Raw genomic sequence first — 22,412 nt, forward strand, 5'->3', positions numbered from 1 at the left:
AACCAGAAGGACAGACGGACATATAGACAGGCATACAGACAGGCATACAGACAGACCAATATTTCTGTGGTGAAATATCCCAAGAAAGACTATCATCTTCAAAAAATGCGCCTGTACGCCTAACGAGGACGATGGTGTAAGACGAAGCTTTCTCGTGAGGGATTCCTTGGTTGTAAAGTTTGAGGCCAGATTGACTTGTTGGACTTTGTTTCATATCCAGCTTTAACTATGACGATTAGACATCTGATGATGCACTAAGAAACCTTCATGTTCTACTATCCTCGCCGTTAGACCGAGGGATGCATGAATATTCTGTTTATTTTGAATGCGCAAGCTCCCATCGCCAATTAAAATGCTTTGATGGTGTAAAAACGACACATCCGGAAAGAAGTTGGCTTCATAATGCGAAGGACCCATTTTCAATTCGGCCCAGGGGAAGCGTTTTTTTCAAAGCGAAGCTTTTTATATTTCAGTGATGGCTTTTGTAGCGTGAAGAACCCACTACCGAAAAGCCAAATGTCTCCGACGATGATGATTATCGTAGCTGAAGTCACATAAAAAACGCTTCCCGTGCTCCCAATGTAACCTGCGTTCCTCGATTTATGAAGGCGCCGTCTGTCCGATTTTGCAGGTTTCACACCATCGAAGCAGTTTGGATTTTAAGAGGCACACAAGCACGTTGAAAATTAGAGAAACATCATGCATCCCCAGTGCAACGATGACGATAGTTGAACGCGGAACTATCTTCGTTAGAAATCAAATGTTCGTGGACAAGTTCGTCGCACGTGAAGATGCGGACGAGCCGAAAGGCGGCCCAAAAAGAATTCATGGCGAGGGCTGACAAAAAAATTGCGAAAGGCAGAGCTTCCAAGGAAGACGGAGGAGCTAACAACGTCGTCGGCTCGGCATGACAAACGGGCTGGAAAAACGTGTAGGGCGCAGACGATGAGGAGCGACGCCGACAGAAAGCTTTTGGAGCATTCAAAGAGGCCGTTACAAATGCGCGGAAACAGGGCATTTCGCTGCGAATCGCAAGAAAGGCACGCTTCTCTTTCACGTAATAGACCAGAATAAGGACAGCAGGCAGTTGCTGGAGCCCTATTTACCTGAGCTCCTGGTCTACAGTAAAGTGTGCTGAGTTCTTCGCGACTCTGCGGCGACGGTCAGAGGATGATTATCATCAACATGCTGGGCTGATATGTTTCAGTTCAGCACCGGTTTAGTGTCAAACTAGCTGAAATCTTCTTTGCGAACATATTCAATGTCACTCACGTGATTCCAAAATCATAACGGTCACGTTGATACCGGACGTTTGCTTGTAAGTGAATTTTAAGCATGCTATGCCCATGGGAAGTTCAAAGGCGGGGGGCCGCTTTGGTGTGCTAGCGGCGAATCCGAGCGGAAACATCCGCACCACATCGGGGCTCATAGAGACCTAGCCTGCGAGCCGAAACGCGGAAGACCAGCACCCATCGCCCCCCAACGCCACGGAGGATGATGTAATAAAAACCCACATCGAGATGGAAAGCCACATCGACCACTACGGTTCGGCACTTGGGCACGAGGTGCAGAACGCACAGCCATGGATCACCATTACCAACCGAGCAAACCGCCGGCAGCGATCGTCGCAAGCAGTAACGCCGGAGTATAGCAGTTAATCGTAACACCAACATAGCCTACCCCACGGCAGAACCGTCCTACGGTGCGCCACCAAAGACCTCCCCCTCTCCCTGCTGATGATTACAACCTCGGAATACGGCCGCGCGGCGGATAGTGTCCTTGGACTCACCTGAGCAAGATGAGTCCACAGACACTACTTCTGGCCGTAATGCAGGAGGTGGAGATACCAGATGAGAAGACTGATATTCGCCTCCGTGTAAACGAAATGCGAAATGTGCTCACTGTAGCAACCTCATCGGAAAAAATCGCCATAGAACCTAACGAGCTGTCTAAAATTACACTAAATGCAACAGCTTACGGCATCGCATCATGCGGGGTCGCACGCGATAATTTATGCAAAGGTGTACTCTGTGGAATAGGACATGACACCACATCGGAAGAGCTTCTGAATGAAATTCAATCCCCGGACTACCAAGTCTCAGTTTGTAGGCGCTTTGGAGACTTACAACAAATAGTGATCAGCTTTTGCGGCAACCGTGTCCCATTCTTCGCCAATGCATTCGGGTAGACACTTCGATGTTGCCTGTAGCAACGTGACTTACCGTGGTAACACTGCCGAAAGTGTAACCAGACGGGACGCAAGGACCTCTAGACACACCCAAGTGTGCGGCATGGCGCGTGTCTCCAACATCGGAAGAGCACAAATGTAGGCCACGCTGTGCCCTGTGCGCTGGCGAGCACCCACCAGCCGCTAAGCCGTGCTCGAAGAGATCTCTACCGCCTGTCAAGCGACGCAAGCAGTCAGTAACTGCTGGTTTGACTGGGAAAGCCAGGTCCCAACTTTCCGGTTCACGTGGACAGCAACCCTTTGGCCACCAGTCCCGGTCATCGGTGAGGAAAAGAAGCTTTTCGAGAGGCCGGAGCAGTTGCAGCAACAGTTCTGGGTCCAGGCGTCGGAGTTCGACTTCGGCAAGCGGTACACCAAACAATGGAAGCGCCAATGCCTCAATAAGAAACTCAAGAAATGCACAGCAGAACTAAAAAAACAAGTAGCTGAATACGCCAGGAAGTTACGTCGAGAGAACTGGCAAAACGGTATGCGACGGGTTGCGGAGCACGATCAGCACTTCCAAGACATAGAAATAGCTTCGATACCTCATTAATCCAGTGGCCTGTAGGAGGGGTCTTACAAGAACATAGCTCAAATAATTTACACAATCCCCGGTGGAGACCCGGTATTTCCCCGATCAACCCAACGAAGCACTTCCACCTGAAACCGGCGAACCAAACGAGTTACTAGATCAAGACGACCATATTCACGAGGTAACCGCGGCCATTCACGCTCTGAGGCGCCGCCCAGCCCCTGGCATTGATCAGGTTGCCAAGAAGGCGCTCATTACCATGATGACAATTCAATAATTGAACTTACAGCACACCTCAACAACTTATGGCGGGAACGCATACTACCACAGGAATGGAAAACTGCGGAGCTTCACTTTATACCAAAACCAGAGAAAGAACTATCTACTGAGAATTCTAGCCCAATATACCTACCATCGTGCGTCAGCAAGTTACTCGAGCAGGTAATTCTTAACCGTTTGCAACCCTATCTTGAAAACTCGGGCCTACTCTCAACAACGATGTTGGGGTTCCGTCCTCAACTATAAGCCCAAGATATCCTCCTCCAGCTTAAGGAAGAAGTCATGATACCAGATACCCTCCATGCCTCAACGGCCATCCTGGGACTTGACCTGAAAGGGTGCTTTTGACAATGTGTGGCACAAAAAGATCCTGCCGAACCTCAACGCACTTGGATGTGGCGGCGCACATAATGTTACAGGAGCGAATTTCTTTCCCGCAGGAAAACTATCATAAAAATGGGCTATACATCCACAAAACCATTCCTCCTCCAAGGTCACGGTTCGCGTCAGGGAGTAGTGATCTCTCCCCTGCTGATTAACATTGCCCTCGTTGGGCTTCCCCATCTCCTCAACAACATCGCGGCCTATACCCGGATGAAATTACATCTGGACGTCCACGGGGTCAATTGGGGCAACGCAAGATTGCTTGCAAGAAGCAGCCGATATGATAAGCGATTATATGAAGTCGTGCCACCTCGGCTACGCTCCGCAAAAATCGGAGCTGCTAGTCCTTTCGCCACGCGAGAAACACGTCCAAGGAACATTCACTATCTACCTCAAGTTGGATGGCACACCATCACCCCATCTCAGCATATAACGATTCGCGGAATAACCACTCAAGCAAACCAGACCAACTTACTACTCATTACCAAACTCGAGAACACGACCGATCAGGTGACGCTCATGATACGCAAGATCGCCATGAAACCCCATGGCACAGGAGAGGTGGACCTGCTTCGGCTCGTCCAGGCCTTTGTCTCTTCGAGGATTGCGCACGTTTTCCATACGCCTTGTTAAGCATAACCAATATACAGAAGGTCAGCACGATGATCCACAAGGTATATAAACAAGCACTCAAACTCGCAGTCTCCACCTCCACCGAAAGACGTCTCCGGCTCGTCATTCATAACACTGCCGAGGAGGTAATTGAGGCTCATCTCACCAACCCAAGAGGGAGGCTGGAGTTACATAACCCAAACGGAGGTTGATTATCTCACGCCTCAGACTCCCGGATCCACTTGACCACCCTCATACACTCACGGGAAACCTACCGCGCGATGTCCGTAAAAACATCACGGTACACCCCCTGCCCCGTCATATGCATCCCGTGCACCACGTCGACCGGAGGGAAGCCAGAGCAAAACCCATATAGAAGACCTATAGCTATCAACCAACAACGGCGTATACGGGCGCGGCGTCTTATCCGAGTAGGTCCGCTACAATATCCACCGTAGTCGTCAAAAACAAGCACCGTTGCAGCCTCTCTTTTGCCGGCGATAATACTACACAAGCGAAGGAAGTGGTCGTCGCCGTTTGCATCGTACACACTAATGCAACGGTCATTGTCACTGACTCGCGTCACGGTTGTCGGAATTTTACTAGGGGACGCCTGCACACAACCACGCTACGCATCATCCAGCTGCAGCCCCGAAGGGGCTAATCAAGATTGTAAGGGCTCCGGAATATCAAGGTATCATTGGAAACAAGGCGGCTGAAGCCATCGCTCGGAAATTTACTCACCGACCGGGCGACGAGAGCAGCGTTATGGAAACCGAGTACCGACACCGAGACCTCGTTTGCCGACATCGTACGCTGTCGCGTCAGGTACCCGATCCACCCCACAAATGTATTTCCCCTAGAGCACAAACGTCATTTACGTGCTCTTCAGACGAATACACTCCCCCATACTATCCGGCTTTACTTTTGTTACCGCCAGAACTCCCCACTTGGCCGATTTTGCAGAGAACCTGCAACGCTACGCCAAATGTTCGGAGGGTGTGACTAATCCACTCTGATTCACCGCAACCTGCGACTTTTTACTGCAGAACTTTGGGAGAAGGCCTTGGCGAGCACCGGCCAGCACAACCAGCTTCTGGTGGCTCAAAGGGCTCTCGATGCCTCACGCGCTCGAGGCATCCTGGACTGAGGAAGCCTCCTTGAAGCATCAGTACAATACCCCCTTGTTGATTTAAATAAACGTTTATTCTCTTTCTCTCTCCGCGGCGACGGTAAACATAATGCACCTTTCGTACGTTGAACCGTATCCGCTGACGGGACAGAGTGTTTGGGGAAAACAGGCTGTAGAAGCGCAGAACGTACCCTTGCCGATGGCTAGAGTCCGCATCGGAGTTCCGTTTGCTGAACTGGTCACCCAGTTGGCGGTATCTCCTCGACATCTCCCTGAACACAGATGCCTATTCTGGAACAGGTCCGATCAGCTGTTGCGGCAAAAGAATTCCATTTTCGAAATGCTGCCGAGGAAGCAATCAACTGAGCCCTCGGCGAAAGAGGCTACTACGTATAGTGCCGCCACCTGTGAGAGGCACGGGGTGACCGAGAAAGATAGCGAAGATAGCGCATCAACGGAGGCTCACAATATAGGGCAGTGTAAGTTCAGTGAGAGTAAGGCCCATACTGAGCGGAAATGTGTCGGCGTCGCGTTCGGAGTGCTGGAATTCACGGGAGAACTTGGAAACTGCTGCCGATCGGAGCAAGGAATTTTCTCAGGATAGTATAAAGGGTGAGCCTAGTGAACACAGGCAGCAAGAATCAGCTAAAAAGAAAGATGTTTCTTCGAATGGCAATAAGACTCGACCTACTTTGTGGCGAAGTTTGCATTGAGACCCCAAGCGTTTTTCACGGCGAAGCTGAGAGTACTGAGGATGTCCCGACTGTGTGAGTCTATTCTATCGTACCTCCAACTTAAGTGCTTGATGTGGAGCAACGACCAATGCTGCTCGTAGCGACTCGAGTATGGCATGAGGCTAAGCCGCCATCTGAGATCAGGCAGCGCGATCTAGCGTATCCTTGACAGCCGGAAAAGAGAACGAAAGTGCCCTTCGGTGATTGCTGCTGATGATGATGTTTGGATTTTATTACACAAGGCCAAATAAGGGCATCGAATGCCAAACAAAAGTAATTTAATGAGAGAGACGTCAAAGAAGAAATAAATCAAAACCAACATAATAAACATGACTGGTGTAAATGGCCAGGTTGTCAAGATGCACCATAACAAATGAGATGTAAAACTTTTATGTTGGTAAGAAACTCAAAAACGCGTTTGATTGGAAGCATGGGCTCATCTAAAAAGTACGATAAGTATTGTGGATTATGTTGTGTGTATAGTTGTGGGAAATGTTGGCGGCGTGTTATGCCAAGTGTCTTGCATTGAATGATTATGTGGATTACGGATACGCCCTCTCCACACCCGCTGTCTTGGTGATGCAGTGAGCAGCTGGGGGCGTGTTATATGTGAGTGGCCTATCCGTAACCTTCTCAAGGCAACTTCTGATTGTCTGTCGGGTGAATCGGTTGTGCACCGTCCAAAGTGTGGTTTTACAATGTGTAGTTTGTTGTTTGTTCAGTTCAATGTTTTTGTAACGTTTTGCTTAGTTGTTTATTCGTGTGTGGTTTGAGGTCGGTGTAGGGTACTATTGTTATGTGCACTGTGTTTGCCAGTGCGGCAGCGCTCATTTCATCTGCCTACTCGTTTCCGGCGATTCTTGGGTGGCCTGGAACCCAAAAAGCAGTCACCTGAAGGTCTGACCCATATGAGGACACAATTGCCCTAAAAATAGGATTGATGATGTAATTCTTGAACATATTTCGGGATGATAACGCCCGTAAAACGCTTTGTCAATCAGCGTAAATGACAGATTTTGGAATATGACATTTGACAATGTGGTTAAGAGGGAAAAAAATTCCATAAGCCTTTGCTGTGAAGGTGCTACAAGTAACATTCGTGGTCTCAGAAAAATTAAAATTGGGTCCGTGCACAGCGCATGCCACGGCGGAGGCAGTTTTGGAGGTGTCGCTGTAAAATTCTGTACACTGGTACTTCTCCAGCCGTGACAGAAAATGCTGCAGAACCGCAGTTTTTGGTACCCTGTTTTTTCCAGTTGGATGAAAGACAAGTCACACGACGCAGTGGGAAGGTGCCACGTTGCTACAAAATCAATGCAAGATGATTTGAAAGGAGGGATTAAGTAAAGTGGCCTCCTCTGTCACTCTTTGTGAGAAGGAAACAGGAATGATAGGGCGATTTAAAAAGAGCTGTAATGTATCCATAAAAACAGGTTTAAAAGGATAGTTATTAATTGATGAGATTTTACAAGTATATAAAAGATGAACATAAGTTTGGTGGTACTCTAGACCCCATTTGTCGCATTTCACACAACGGCGTTCGGTAGGGCTTCTTCGAAAAGCAGTACTTGAGAGGCGAAGCCCCAAGTGCAGCACCGGGTCAAGCATTTTTCGCGCTGAATTTGTGGCTGGCGCGGAGACAAAACTTTCGTAATCCAAACGAGATCCCAGCAAAGCGGCATCAAGGAGCAGCAGGAGTTGTTTTTCTGCACCGCATCTGCCACTCGAAACTCCCCCTTGAGGTACGCCGTTTTCTTTAATGTAAACTCTTGACAGTGCTGTCTGCTTAGATGTTTGTTTGGACGGGTAACTATAAAGAGTGTTCAACATGTTGCCTGTTGCACTATAGGAATTTAAGTTTGAAAGAATGCCGTAACGCCATGTCGTATCTTAGGCTTTATTGATATAAAAAAATACGGCCATGCAGTACTGTTTCTGTATAAAAACACCTTTCTGTGTGATTATATTGCAGCACGGTGATCATTCGTGGATCCCCCTGCCTGGAAGCCTGCCCGAAAGTACATGAGCCTCCGGTTAATCACCTTCTTCAAAATGTTGCGTAGGCAGCTTGTCAGGGCAACGGGGCGATAGCTAGCGGAAGAAGAAGGGTCCTTCCCCGGTTTCAAGAATGATACAACTATGGCCTCCCTCCTGGAATGTACCCAAAATACCATACTTTTGTTGTTTAAGTGTAGGAGTGTCTCAAGAGTGTCTGTGTATAGCTGCTCAATGAAGGCTTACAAGTGGCAGCAGCAATCGCAGATCATGAAGTGTAAATTAAGAGTTCTCCGCACACTATGACTTCTTGTCACGTACGGACTTTTTTTCTGCAAGTATTTTCTGTTGTATGAAAGTGTTTTTGTAATGCACAAAACTGGACACTTGTTGGAAAAGTTGTCTGGGTCGATAGCCTGGTCTTCCAATGTGTCCCCTGTCGTGCTAAGCATGGGCAGGCTATGTGTCGGTGCTGTCCTTTTAGTTTACGCATTTGTCTATACGTTTTGGGTGTCCGTGTATGAATTTGTGAATGTGAGAAAGGTGCGCCAGCTTTCCCTTTTGCCTCACGGCGCCCACGCTTACCTAATGCCTTTGTCCTTTCGAATGAAATAAGGCTAAAATTTGTGATGTATCTACGGACGATACCCGACGCATTGTCCTGTGCCTCCCACGCCCGCCTCCAGTCGTCATTCCACCAAGGCTCCGTTGGGATGCGCGGGGTAAAGGAGGCCTGGGGAATATACTTTTCGGTGGCAGTGAGAATGTACGCCGTGACGGCCTGGGTTGCGTGCTCTACAGGTGTCTCTGTGAATGTGTTCCAGTTTGCTCTGGCATTGATGAACCTTCAATGGAAAGGTGAACTGTTAGGACCGTTATTTATGCATCTTAGTGATCTAAACAAGTGTTCACTGCCGTATGTGTCCGTGCCAACATCCCACTCAAGCGATGGAAAGAGTACTGCAAACCAATAGCCAAGTCGAGGTTTGAATAGGTGTTGTGTCCTATGTTATGGTATGTAGGCTTGTTTTTGTTAGATAGGCGTTCTCCTGAAGCTGTTAGAAATTTTCCGATTACGCGACCTCGAGCATTCGTGAGTAGGGAGCCCCAAAAAGATGTGTGTGAATTGAGGTCACCTATGAGAATAAAAGGATCCAGCTGATCTATAAGGCCCTCGAAATCTGAGCGGGAAAGCTGGAAATCAGGAGAGATGTAGATGGAGGAACTGTTATTAACCTACCTAAAATTATGATTGTAATGGCAACACCCTCTAGGACCGTCTGTAATTGGATAGGCTGACTTGCCAATAATTTTCAGGCAACGATGGCCTCACCCCCAGAAGATGTACCAGTGCAATCGCTGTCCTTAAGTACCGTGTAAATATTCAAGAAATATGTGTGTTCTGGGTTTAGATGCATTTCTTGTAGGCCCATTGCACCTGGCTGATCAGAATGATTAAGCTTTATAGATATCATCAAGATTTTTAAACAAGCCTCTCTATTTCTACGATATGATATTTTCTCTTCTCATTTTATACATTTAAGAGCTACTGGAACGTGGGTGTGTTTGTTTTGTCTTTGGGGGCTTGTATTCTTGGAGCAGGTTTCTTGGTCTTTTCTGTTGGTTTGAATGCCGCAGTCCGTTTTTTGCGCTGGGATGCAGGCTGGAATGGTCAGACGTCCATTTCCGCATCAGATGTCCGGGCGGTGTCTACCGCACTGGGTCCCCTGGACTTGGCACCCTTTCAGGTGCCCTTCGTTTCAGCCGCCAGCGTCGCCGGCGCCGGGGGTGCAGCGGGAGGGCCGGGTGGTGCGCCTCGGTTTAGCCCGGGTGCGGGCCCTCCCGTGTCCATCTCCACCGTTCCCTCAGGCGTCCATAGGGCCGTTGGAGAGGAAACTGTGAGAGCGGCAGAGCTCCCAGCGTCGATCGCAATCGCCACACTCTCTGGAGTCGCCCCATTCGGCGATTCCTCACCTTTATGGACTTGCGAAGGCGGTCCGATGAAAGACGGGGCCACCGGAGCACCTACAGGTGTTGTAGAGGCAGCAGGTGGCTGCTCAGCCAGGGGTTCGAGCAGCAACCCGTCATCATGAAGTCTGCTCTGTGCTGCCGTGCTGACCAAACGCCACCCCACCCCCAGCGGGCAGCGTGTGCCTACGATGTGGCCGAAAGCAGCTTGTGCTTTTTGCGCACCTCTGCAAAGGTGATGTTTTCATTTACTTTTATATGGATGATTTCTTTTTCGACCTTGAATTGTGTACATGCACAGGAATAAGCAGCGTGCGGTCCTCTGGGATTCGGGCACTTCAGAGTGGTGCTTTCACAGTCTTCTGAGGAGTGACCCGTCCCAGGACAATTGGCACATGTCACCTTTCCTCTGCATGATTGGGTTCCACGGCCCTTTTGTTGGTACTTAAAGCAGCGCCTAGGATTTGGTACATACGGTAGGTACTACGTTGCAGCTGAGAATACCGACTTTGACGTTTTGTAGTGGCGTTGTTCGATCAAACATTAGGATTAGATGCTTTGTCGGAGTTTCTTGATTCGCTCTCCGGATTATGATTTGTTTCACTGCAGTTACACCTTTAGGTTGGAGCGCCTGGAGAAGATCTGTGTCGGTCTTAGACTATAGTTTTTTCTCTGATATAACTCATTGCGTGGGGTTGAGGATCCGGTGTGGTGTCACAGTGGCAGTCAAGCCGGCCAACATCGTCTATTTCAATAGGTTCTCACTGTGATTTTTTTCTTTTTACTTCGACCAGTGCGTCATCTGATGTGAGTTTCTTAGCGTCATAGTCCGAACCAACAACAGACTCGATGCATTTCGCCAACAGAATAATACACTTCTTTACAACGCGAGTAGCTTCTACCGAGAGAATGACGAGAAGCGTGTGGAAATGTTCCGATTTACCTTTAGCTAGTATTTCGGTGCAGCGCCTTTTGGGGGGCCGATCATTGGATTGGGGGGATAAAGAAAAAACCATGCGATTTTGAAAAAAAGCTGGGGACGGGGGTACTTCCTTCGCTCGGTTTACCCTGATACTAACAGAGGTCCCTGAACTCCCTGCCTGGTAAACAGACAGAAAGCCCATCCGCCGGAGCTCAACCTGGACTCTGACGGCCACCATTTGCGGTTTGTGCCGTTCAACTTAAAACTCCTAGCCACGGTGTATTACAGCGTTAGTAGGGGGGCTCGGGGTATGCGGTTTCGCCAATACCATCACCAAGATTACTCAAAGTGCCCCGTACGGGGAATCGTTTACGGTCATTAGCCAAGGTGAGCACCGTGCATCGATAGCGTTAAGATCAGTTTGCAAAGGTTCATGGTCTATATCGCAAGACATTATTCAGTAAATCACACAGTACCAACCAAAAGTTTTATTCGCGAAGAGACACAGGGTGGTAAGTCATTAATATAGATTAGATATACTGCGGGTCCTAGTACGCTGCCGTAGTGGTCTGATGAAATAACAGGTTAGAAAGAAGTGGTACAAGAGTTAGCAGACGTAACCTGTAGGCGTAACGAAAGAAAATCTTTCGCCCGTGATAAAATGTTAAGGGGCTGTTAAGCCGATAAAGTTTTGTGAGGAGCCTGTAAGGAGGAACACGGTCGAAAGCTTTCGAAAAGTCATGAAAAATGACGTCCACTTGGGATCCATCGTCCATAGATGAATGAATGTCATGAATGAAACCAGCGAGCTGTGAGTCACAAGAATATCCTCTGCAAAATCCGTGTTGGGACCTAAGTATAAGGTTATCATCATCCACGTAGTCGAAAATTTGTGTGTGCATTATATGTTCGAGGAGCTTACAAATGCTACTGATTAACTAAATAGGACGATAGTTCAGGGGTGAAAAGCGCTCGCCAGATTTGACGATTGTAATTACTTCAGCAATTCGGCAGTCATGGGGAATGGAACCTGGTGATAAGGATTGGAAAGAAACAGCACACACTACAGGAAAAATGTAACTTGTAAGTGTTTCGGTAATTTGTTATTGAAGCCTACATGATCCGAAGCAGTAGAAAAATTGAGTGGATTGAGCAATGAAAACATGCCCGCTTCACTGATTATTATTTCTGGCATGCTGATGTCTGGAATGCAGTTACTTTTGGGCATGATGGGGTGTTCTCACACGTGAATGCTGATATGAATGCACCGCTTAAAACCTCTGCACACTGACACATTGGAATAGCATCATTATTACGGTCAGTGAGGGGGATATCAGGATGAATAAGAGGATTGATAACACACCAAAATTTTCGAGAGTGTTTTTTTAACACAGATCATAAGTCATGTTTGAAAAAATGACGGCGAGTTGATGCAAGCAGTGACTGATATTCTTTATCGCATCTTTTGTAACGCAGTCAGCCATACGATAAATGGTCTTTTTATTGGCGTGGCGATAAAGACGTTTCTTGTTGTTATTGAGGAGTCGAAGTCGCTGGTTATACCAAGGAGTGGTGTTTTCTGTTTTTGTGGTGATGGTTGCAATAAACCTGTTGATGAAATTAGTTAGTGCATTTAGTAAGTAAGGCATTAGTAAGTAAGTTCATTTAAACTCTGTCCCGCAAGGTGAAATCGTCCAATTGGGTGAAGAGAGCATTGGCATGCTTGAGAAGTGAACATTGAAAACAGAGTAGCTGTTACTCTGCGATGTTTCTTGAAGCTATTTTTATTTCGTTTTGTTTGCCTTGATTTAACCCAGAAAATGACTTGACAACAAAGGCGCAGCACCAAGTGTTTCCCTTTAAAACGGACGCCTCCAGATGAGTTTTCTTAAAGATTAGCTCGATTTATACGAAAATAAAAAGGACTGTTTACGTGGTAGTATCAGCATATTGTTAATAATCAGTTATTAAAAATAAAATGTGGGAATATCAATGTGTGTTCCTTATGTTGATGTTTTCTACTCAGAAATCGTTAGTTGCTTCCCTCAGTATTGTCCAGCGATTTCATGAATAGAAACATTGTTCGCCCTTACCTGCTACAATATATAAGCATTGCGGCTGAGGGAAATTTTCTTCCCTCAAGAAGTAGAATTTTCTCGTTTTTCGAGATCTCTCTTGCACGGTTTGTCAATACAATAAACATTGTTCGCTTAGTCCGGCCAGTATATATAAGCAATGCAGCAGAGAAAACTGTGCTGTCTTTAAAATGCCGCTCTTCATCGTTTTTCTATCCCTATCTTTCTGGGTAAGTTCGTTCTGTCAACAGAAAGAAAAAGTAGACGCTGATGAAGCAAGAAGACATCCTCCAGATCTGCTAAATTTTCCTGAAATCGACTACAGAATGGTATGCGCAGTCGTTTTTTTTCTTCTGAATATGCTAATGAAACTTCGGTAAAGTGGCGTCAAAACAAGTTTTTGACATAACGTTTATTTCTTTGTATGATTTTTGGCTATAATGTTGTTGACATAGAATTCATACCTAGTGTTGAGCGGGAATTGTGAACATTTTGGCGGCTGGTATTTTGTACACCTCGACGTTTGGTTCTGGAAAATGTATTTAGCCGCAAACAGTAAACGTAGTCACGTGGAAAAAGTAACAGAAACTGAATTCTATGAGTGTTATCTTGCTTAGTTTAAAACATTTGCTAAAGCCATAAAAGGCATTTCCAATTGAAAACTTCCATGCGCAATATTGTCCTGAAGCCAAAGAGGACGCAGTTGTCTTCAAGGAAAATAAGATAATTGGAGCGAACTAGTCCTCCCCTAACAACTCAAAGAATACACAGGCCACGAAGCAGCAGTCACCGACGTGCGCAGAAGTCACAGAAGTGCGCAGGCGAGCGTCGGTGAGTTCATTACTGTGGCTTCTGCTCTGCGCGCTTTTATCTTTGAGCGTGCGTGCTTCTAGAACCGTCGAATTACATCGAGAACATTGTAAATAAAACAAGATTATTTTCCCCTAGAGATGTTGGGGTGAAACGCTCTCGTTATCCTAATGAGATAGCCCGCGCGGCATCAAAATAATGAATGGAACACCTGCATTAGGAACAAACTCGGGTTGATGATATACTTCAGGTTAAGAAAAAAATGGACTTGGGCTGGCCATGTACTACGACGAACGGACAGCAGGTGGACCACAAGGACAATTGAATGGATGCCACAAGACGGGACTAGAAGAGGAAGGCAATTAATTCGATGGAGAGGGGAAATAAAATTCCGAGGCAAGGAATGGACACGGGCAGCACAGTACAGAAACATGTGGAGGTCAATGGAGGAGGCCTTCATCCTGAAGTGGACTCAAATAAGCTGTTGATAATGAGGACCGCGCTGTGTGCTTTCCGCCTGGCTCTCTGGTCCTCCTGTGGACGCCTCCTCGCCGTGTTGGCCTTTCCGCAAAGCTGATGCCTAGTTACGCCTGACCTTATCAGGTGCTGCGACAGGTGACCGACGTTACGTAAGTAGTTTCTCCTCAACTGCCCTCCAGATTCCAGGCGTCTCCTTCATCGGACCTTGTTCATATCTACTGTCTGAAGGCCTCTCGGACGCCTGCCAATAGCGACTCCTAGCCAGCACCGCGATGGTGCTTTCGCCGCCGGGGGTCATGTTACGTGACGCTCGAAATACACCCGCAAACCACGCAGACGCAGCAGCATAGAGAGACACTGATCAGTGCTTGGTTCGATGAACGAGAAAAGAAGGTTCATCGGCTAACTTGTGAACCGTTAATCTATCCGCTGCTTCATTACTTGAATAGAAACCACTGTTAATAGCGCAAACATCGTAAACACACATTAATTTCATCCTGACTCTGATGGAGTGCCGGTGGAAGACGAGGAAGAGGAGATCGAGCACGCAGCTGCAACGAGGGCGTGCCGAAGAATTGAATCGGGAAGCGGTCAGCGGACGCCTTTGACACGCTGGGCGAGTGAGCGCAGCCTGTGATCGCTTGGACCTAGAAGCTAGGGTCTGAACCGCTGCTCTCGCCGGTGAGCCGTCGGCGCCTGAGCCCGGTTACTGACGTATGTCTGCTGGTCTGTACCGGGATCTGGTGACGCGCTGGGCCAGAGGGCGCTGTTCGGCGAAACAGCGGCTCGCAACCACCGCTGGGCCATCGAGCCGTCACCCACTGTGCATGGTCCCTGACGTCGGGCCGCTGTCCCGTGTCCGGACCCGACGTGGCGTGAGACTTCTCAGCTAGCCAGCCGCGCCGTGGTACCTCGGCCGATACGACACGCTTCGTGAGGAGACGTCGTGGGACTGCTGTGCCGACTGAACTATGTAGGACGTTTCCCCTCTTGCTCTCTATAGCAAATAGTTTTTAGCCTGTTACCGCATTTAACGTTCTTTCCTTTATTCTCGTTTCCGCTCTGTGTTTCCGCTACTCTCTCTTAACTTCTGCTCTCACCTTCCATCGTAAAGCTATCCTTACTTGCGCAAGTATTAGTTAGCTACTCGTGACTTTCTAGCTGGTCCTAGGCCCGTTCATGACACTGACAATGTTAGTTCTTTTCGGGCCAATATAGCGCTTTCTGTAGAGAGGGCTTTTCTGAAGCCGAATTGAGAATCGTTTATGAGTTTATGTTTACTTCAACAACTGTCAATGCAAACATGAGGATCTTTTCTATACACTTTAAAAAAACCGGAAATATTGAGACCGGACGATAGTTGGTGAGCACGGTTTTGTCTACATCTTTGTGGATAATTGCGACCTTAGCAGTCTGAACTTTTTAGGAAATTGCCGGGTTAAAAGTACCGCGTTAAATACACGTGTTAGTGTTGGGGGCGATCAAGCCCAACACATGTTTAATCGGTGTGATTTCCAAGTCATTATCATCGCAACAATGGCTGTATTCAAACAGTTGAAGCAACCTTATTATTTGCTAGGGGTGTATTGGCCAAAAAATAAGCTTACGCTTAAACCTGGAACGTCCACCGCAGCTTCGGGAGTGTGTGCAACGTTTCCTCTTCCGATGAAAAAGTCATTAAAACGACCTGAAAGTTCTTTACCGCCTATTTCTTTGTTGTCAAAAACAAGGCCATTGATACGATCATTGCCTTTGCTGGCGTTTACAATTTTGTTTAGTATTTTCCATACCACTTCAGAAGTCCGCAAGCAAGTGCTATGAAAAACGCGGTTCTAGTATTTCGTTTTATCTTGTTTTGATTTTTTTATGTTTGTTTCGAAACGCCCTTAATTCTTTCAATTTATGCGGGTCACGTGATTGAAAAAAAAAGAAAGTCTTAACTTCTGATTTGTTATTTGGATGTGTTCCTTCGTTACCCAGGCCTTCCGGGACTTCGTGTGTTGGGTTTTTTTTAAAGGAAATAAGCAAACTTGTGGGTTTTAAATATTTTGAGGATTTTTTCATATGCCTCATTTGCAACACTTAGTGTTGTTTCGTCCTGCCGGTCGAACTACATAAGCGTGTCACAAAATTGTTGCAGAGTGATCGACAATATTTCGTACCCACACAAGCCCTCGTTGCCACCAACGTGATACCCAATTTTATATGCGCTGTAAGTGTCCACACGACCCATTTCCCTCCTATCCCACTCCCCACCACTGGGAACAGGCCTTGGGGAGCTAGGACCTAGCGGTTCAGGAAACTCTAACCGCACGGGCACTTGCGGTCGCCAAAGCCGTATAGACTTCGGCCATCCCTCCCCCCTCTATTCCAGTGTAAAATAAAGTGAGTCTCTCTCTCTCTTTCTCTTCTCTCTCTCTCTCTATCTCTGCCAGTATATGGTTTTCTTTTTTTTATTTCGAGCGGTTCATTGCGTTCTACCAACAGAAAGATAGGCAAGCGGTCACTTTGCACCTGTCATAGTTTTATCTGAAGGTGCATTTGTGATAACTAGATCAAGCACATGGCAGAAACACGCGTGGGCCCCGCCATGGCGTTGTGAAAATTATTGCTATGAAAACCACAAGAAACTCAAGAGAACCAGTGGTGTTTTTGGATAACCCATCGTTAACGAAAAACACCATCCGTAAACGCATTCTTTTTTTCTGCAGCACAGCAAAGCAGACTGTCGATGAAGCTTAAAAATGCTGAGAAGCTTCCGTTTGGTGGTCTATATAGGACCGCAGAAATAGTTTCTTTGGCCTTGATTGATAGCGCTGCGTAGTCGTTTGTCATTGCAGTGTGATCTTTTAGAGTTTCAAAGCCCGAGACTAGGCTTTGAATGGCCACCCCTCCACCAGTCGTGCCTGTGCGATCCAAGTGGTAATGGCTGTAGCCCGGCAGCACAACGTGATCAGAATCTTCAGTGTACCACGTATGCGTGAAAAATATTGTATTGAATGAGAGACGGAAAGATTCTAATAAAGAAAACACATCGTCTCGCTTAGGTGAGGCTGACCTACAATTCAAGTGAAACAACTTCAACTACTTTCCAGCGTGATTACCTGAGGCTAAATGTGGCAAACCTTTTGGGGACAACGCAAACCTTCACATTTTAACATGACCAGAGGACCAGACTAAGAATTTTATGCGTGCTCACTTCAAATTTAACAATATTTTCTCACGGTCACTTGCGTGTTGAATTGATACGGTATAGGAAGAGTCAGTTCGGCGGCCGAAAATGCGCCCATTTTTTGTCCATACAAAGCGCCAGTTGTGCTCACGCTTTCGGGCCACTGTCATTCCCAAAAGCGTTTAAGGTAAGGGCAAAGATGCTCATTTACAAAAATGGTCAGGTCCTCTTAGTCGGCCGTCGATTCTGCCAACCGCAGCCCGGGACCTTCGTTCTTAAGGTTTTTCCTAAGGGTTTTCTCGAGAACTTTGTCCTGCTTTTCACGCCTCAGAAACTGGGCAATTCCGTTTGACTGTTGTGTTTAGTTTGGACCCTGTGGCATACGTTTACCTGGGTAGGTAATACCGTCTCACCAAGAGCCTTCCCAATCACTTCGAAAATCTCAGGGATGTTTTCGTTCTATTCTTGGAGAACACCTTTACATCAAGATTTTTATTTCTCGTGTATTGTTCAGACGTAATGAGGTTGGCCTAGCATTCGGAGAGGTCCCAGTTCAGCGCGGAGACGCGCTGTTGCATCTCTTGGTTTTCTTTTTTTCAACCATTTTTTTTCACTTACCGCATCTTCCAGCCGCTCGTTTGCATCATCAAGGCACTTACTGATATAATTCAGATCAAACTTCATTTCGTCCATTTCCGTCCGGAGACCTCGATCTTCCAAGCGAAGCGCCCGCTCTATTGCGTCAATAAACGACTCAAATTCTTTTCGGAACTCCTCCTTACATTCTAAAAACAGTTTATGGAAGTCTTTTGTCATCACTCGTTTGACGAAATCCAAAACAAAGATATTATATACGCAATATCAGCAGCAGTAGCAGCGACAGAAATATATCATAGGCAATAAGAACACTACGCTAACCTGCAAAGTGCCGAAGGGAGATTACACAGTGCTCACACGCTGCCACTGCTGCAAGTGCCCTCCACTGCTCCGCTGCTGGCTTTTATAGGGGGCACAGTGGTCACGAGTTCTGACCGCTGCGTGTCTCCGTTTAGGGGTTCGGGACACTCACTACTTCTACGATGACCAGTGTGAAGTTGTCGCGCATGCGTCGGATTTCAGCCATAGTGGTCAAGTTGAAGCCAGTTCAGCAAAGAGGTGAAAAGAGATTACGCAGTGCTCGCACGCTTCCACTCTCACGCAGTGCTTCTGTTCTGTAACTGGTTTAATCTGATAACGCGATAGCGTTATTGTGCTCATTTTGTGATTCCCCAGTGGCTCCTAGCTATCCGCTATCAGCCGTGCTCATCAGGCGTCCACGCAAATACGTCTCCGCTGCCAAACGGAAGTTACGACTGCGCCAGAAAAATTCGAGGGTTCCGCTAAACCTGTAATATGGCGCTACGGCAACAGAACTTTGGTAAGAATGGCAGTGGTACAACGTCGGATACGAAAGAAATGACACGTGTTTTCACCAGGTGCCCTGCCTGCGCGGTGAAGTTTGTTTTATGCCTAGTCGGTGGTAGCATGTTTGGCAGACACGGTCTCCGAGTCATTCCCGCAACTTGCGTCACCACACCAAAACGGGTTTTCCACCAGAAGATAAAAAGTATAAATTTCCGGTAAATCATGGCCGGAGGCTACTCATGCGCTACGAGGCATGTCGTAGTGCAAGCCTCCTGAATAATTTTGACCACTTTAGGATCTTTAACGTGCGCTGAATTCTCGGCACACTGGAGTTTTGTTTTCTGCTTACATTAGAAAATCGACGGGTGCGCTTGGGAATTGAACCAGCAGCCTTTGGTTCACCAGTGCCACGCCTTGCTCACTCAGCCGCCGCGCTTTGCAATCCACTGAGGATCGCTTCAGCACCAGCATTTGGTGACCTAAGTAAAGCAGGTGACAAAGGATTAACGTCGGTCTCTCAGAAATCGAGAAAGGAATATATTATAAGCCGAAAATAGCTAAAATACCGCACACATTATAGCCTCCTATTTCATAAGTTTTCAAAATACTTTTCAATATAATGACGGTTATCTCTCCGCTGAAAGCTCGGTTTGGTAAACGACAGATGGCGCCATGAAGCCAAAATAAACATCACACTAAAAAATAACACATCTCTACGCAGTGAACAATGCCGAGGTTGCAAAGCAGTGGGACGCATGTTTTGTATTACCTGTTTGATGAGCGTCATCGTGCGTGCTTGTTGATGCACTCTGAGTTTTAAATGATTTTGAGGTGCAGTAAATGCACTTTAAATGACAAGCTCCACAGGAAATACAATTCGCGTTCCAGCACTTAGCACTCCGCATCGTTCACGGAGTCTTTTTCCCCGAATTTTCGTTAGATAAGAGTTTTTGCTAAATTTTGGGGTTTGGTACCCTTTGAAATTCGCGCTTTTTGCTAACTGTAGTTACCAGAGCTCTCCCAAGATGGCGCGCGGATGGTACTACAGTGTGCATCGCTCTCGATAGATGTCGTACAATGCTGTGCTCACGTAAAGCCCTTTGCGCACGGACAACTCCAGACATCGGCACGGACATTGCGAGGCCCCATTTCTGGACTGGATTCCACCATCCCGCAGTCTTTCGCAGTTCGCTGGCGGTCAGATGGTTGTGGGCTCATTGAAGTCTGTCTTTCAACAAGACGACAAACTATAGAAAGAACTAGGGGGCAGCATTTTAAAAGAGTTGTGTGCTCTTCTCTTCTTTTGCATATGTTTAAGGATTTTTTAAGGATGTTTTTGCTTCTGTGTTTCTTTTTAATATTTTTGTTTACCTTTACCTCATAAGGATGAGAGTGCGTGTCTTTTTCAGGTTTGCTGCCCAAATCCTCTCCTCTCTCTTTTTTTTGGCGTCTTTGGACGACGAGCTTGCTGGTCTCACGAAAATGGTTAAACCAACTGTAGTGTTTAGAAGTGAGCCGTGGTGTGATTGTGTTATAAGAGATAAGGAAATATTTCTCGAAGGTGGCGTTTACTATAAGAAATAATCTCCGCCGCCGTGGAGGAGTCGTTTTATTTCAATTCTCGAAACGCTCCAAGTTGGGTCCAACCAATGCGCGTGAGTCTATGTTTAAGGTAGACAACTGAATGGAAAATATCCCTCACTCGCCCTCTGGGAGGGCAGCGATTTTATCGTTGTCCGGGAGGACATGTTACACTGCTAGCTGACTGATTCCATAGAGACAATACACTCGGCTCGCTTTGTCGTCGGTTGGGATTTCAGTTGGCTTGAAATCAATTAGTCTCAACCAAAACAATAAACTCTCGCTAAATGCATCAAGTAACATCGCCTCTGACCCATTAAGAATGTGGGAAATATTATCAAAACAATTCGCATCTGCGTATTCCTCGTCACGCGACAGAGGCACTCTCTTGGATTCGCGCTGCTTGAGGATATCATACACACGCCCAGAGTAAGTATTGAGGATTGAACAGCCACTATACGCAGTCTGCCTGCGAAGAAGTCTTCCGGTCGAGATAATATACAATGCTTTATTGTAAAATGCTTCTCTGACGTTCTCGCGCCGTTGCCCTACCACACCTTCTGTCTTTCAGATGAACAGCGACACTTTCCGCCGGACTGGAAAGCTGGCGTTGTTTTTCCTATGCAGATGTGCGACGGCGCTGGGGAACTTTGGACGTTTGTCTCTCTTTCTTCTTTCTCTCAAAACACTTCGAAAAAGTAGAACGCTGTTATATATGGATGATTCTATATGCCTTCATTAACAGTAATCAGGACAGGTTTATGCCTGAACGGTCTATGGATTGGAACCTTGCCTGCTTTCTGAGTGACGCCACCAAATATGTACTTCAAATGAACGCCATCTAGTTCTAACGCCTTCGACCACGTAAAGCTGTCGAAAGCTGTCTGCGTATGGCCTGTCTCCTATTTTCTGCTAGCGCTTTCCCACCTATCTCAAGCATACAACAAACTGTTCAGTACGCCGGCACCAAATCTTGCAGCTTCGTTGTGCCACCCGGCGTTCCCCAAGGCTCTATTCTCGGCCCTTTACTGTTTGACGTATTCGTCAACAATGTACACTTCATCGTAAAAAATTCACAGATCTCTAGTTTGTAGACGGCGTGAAACTCTATCGTGCAGTAGAGGCAGATTGCAGCCAGCTTGAAAGCGATGTACACGCGATTTCCTTCTGGAGCAAAACTTACTACCTACACTTAAATTCTCTGAATACTGTTGCTATTACATACACTCGAAAGCATTCTCCTTAAACATTTATGCGTTTTTAGGATAGAAAAACGCGGTAAGTTTTGAAGCTGGGGCTAGCAAACGTCATGAATCGTCAGAATGACGAATGCACATACAGCCGTTTTCTCAGCTTAAAGCACGCGACCAAAACTGAGCATCAATGACACAAGACTTCGGGCGAATTCACACCTCATTTTAATTTTATGAAGTCGAGAATAGTGCCCTTGGTTGTTAACTAAGTATTAACAAACCAAGAGGGAAGAGGAGAGAAGATAGATATTTCGGATACGGTGAGGTGGCAAGTAATTTTGCGCACGTACTAATGCAAGTATAAAGGTGATAATACGGGAGCAGAGATCGTGCAGTCTAGGGTTTCATATCATTACATAGTGCCACTAAAGGCTTTCAAAAGAGGGTATTACATCGTGTGGGAAGGAATGCACACACTTAAAATAAACATGTGTACACGCAGTAATTGAAAATGCAGAAATGAAAAAATAAAAACAGAAATAGACCACAGAAAAGAACAAAAAAAGCATACTTCGGCAAAACAAATTGTGTGAGGAATGCAATAGGTTTAAAAGAAACACTCTGAACAAATAAACGGATTGTGCTTGCGCAAGAAGGCACTAACAGATGTCAAGGAAATTTCTCTGCGCTGGACGAACACACGAGAAATACTACAGGTAAATGCGGGAAAGCGACGAAAAGGCAAACAAAATAAGGAGAGCGCTGCTGAACAAAAATACATTGCAAGAAAAGTGCAATTCAATGGTTCACAAATCGCGAAGCAACTCTTGAAATTTTTTAAGATGGCAAGCTGGGCGAGCTCGTACTGGTTACCCCACCTTCCCGCGAGGGGAACCCTGCGGAGATGCG

The sequence above is a fragment of the Haemaphysalis longicornis genome, unplaced genomic scaffold, assembly GCF_048455015.1.
Source record: "Haemaphysalis longicornis isolate Haplotype H1 unplaced genomic scaffold, Haemaphysalis longicornis Haplotype H1 scaffold_12, whole genome shotgun sequence".
In the NCBI taxonomy this organism is placed as follows: domain Eukaryota; kingdom Metazoa; phylum Arthropoda; class Arachnida; order Ixodida; family Ixodidae; genus Haemaphysalis; species Haemaphysalis longicornis.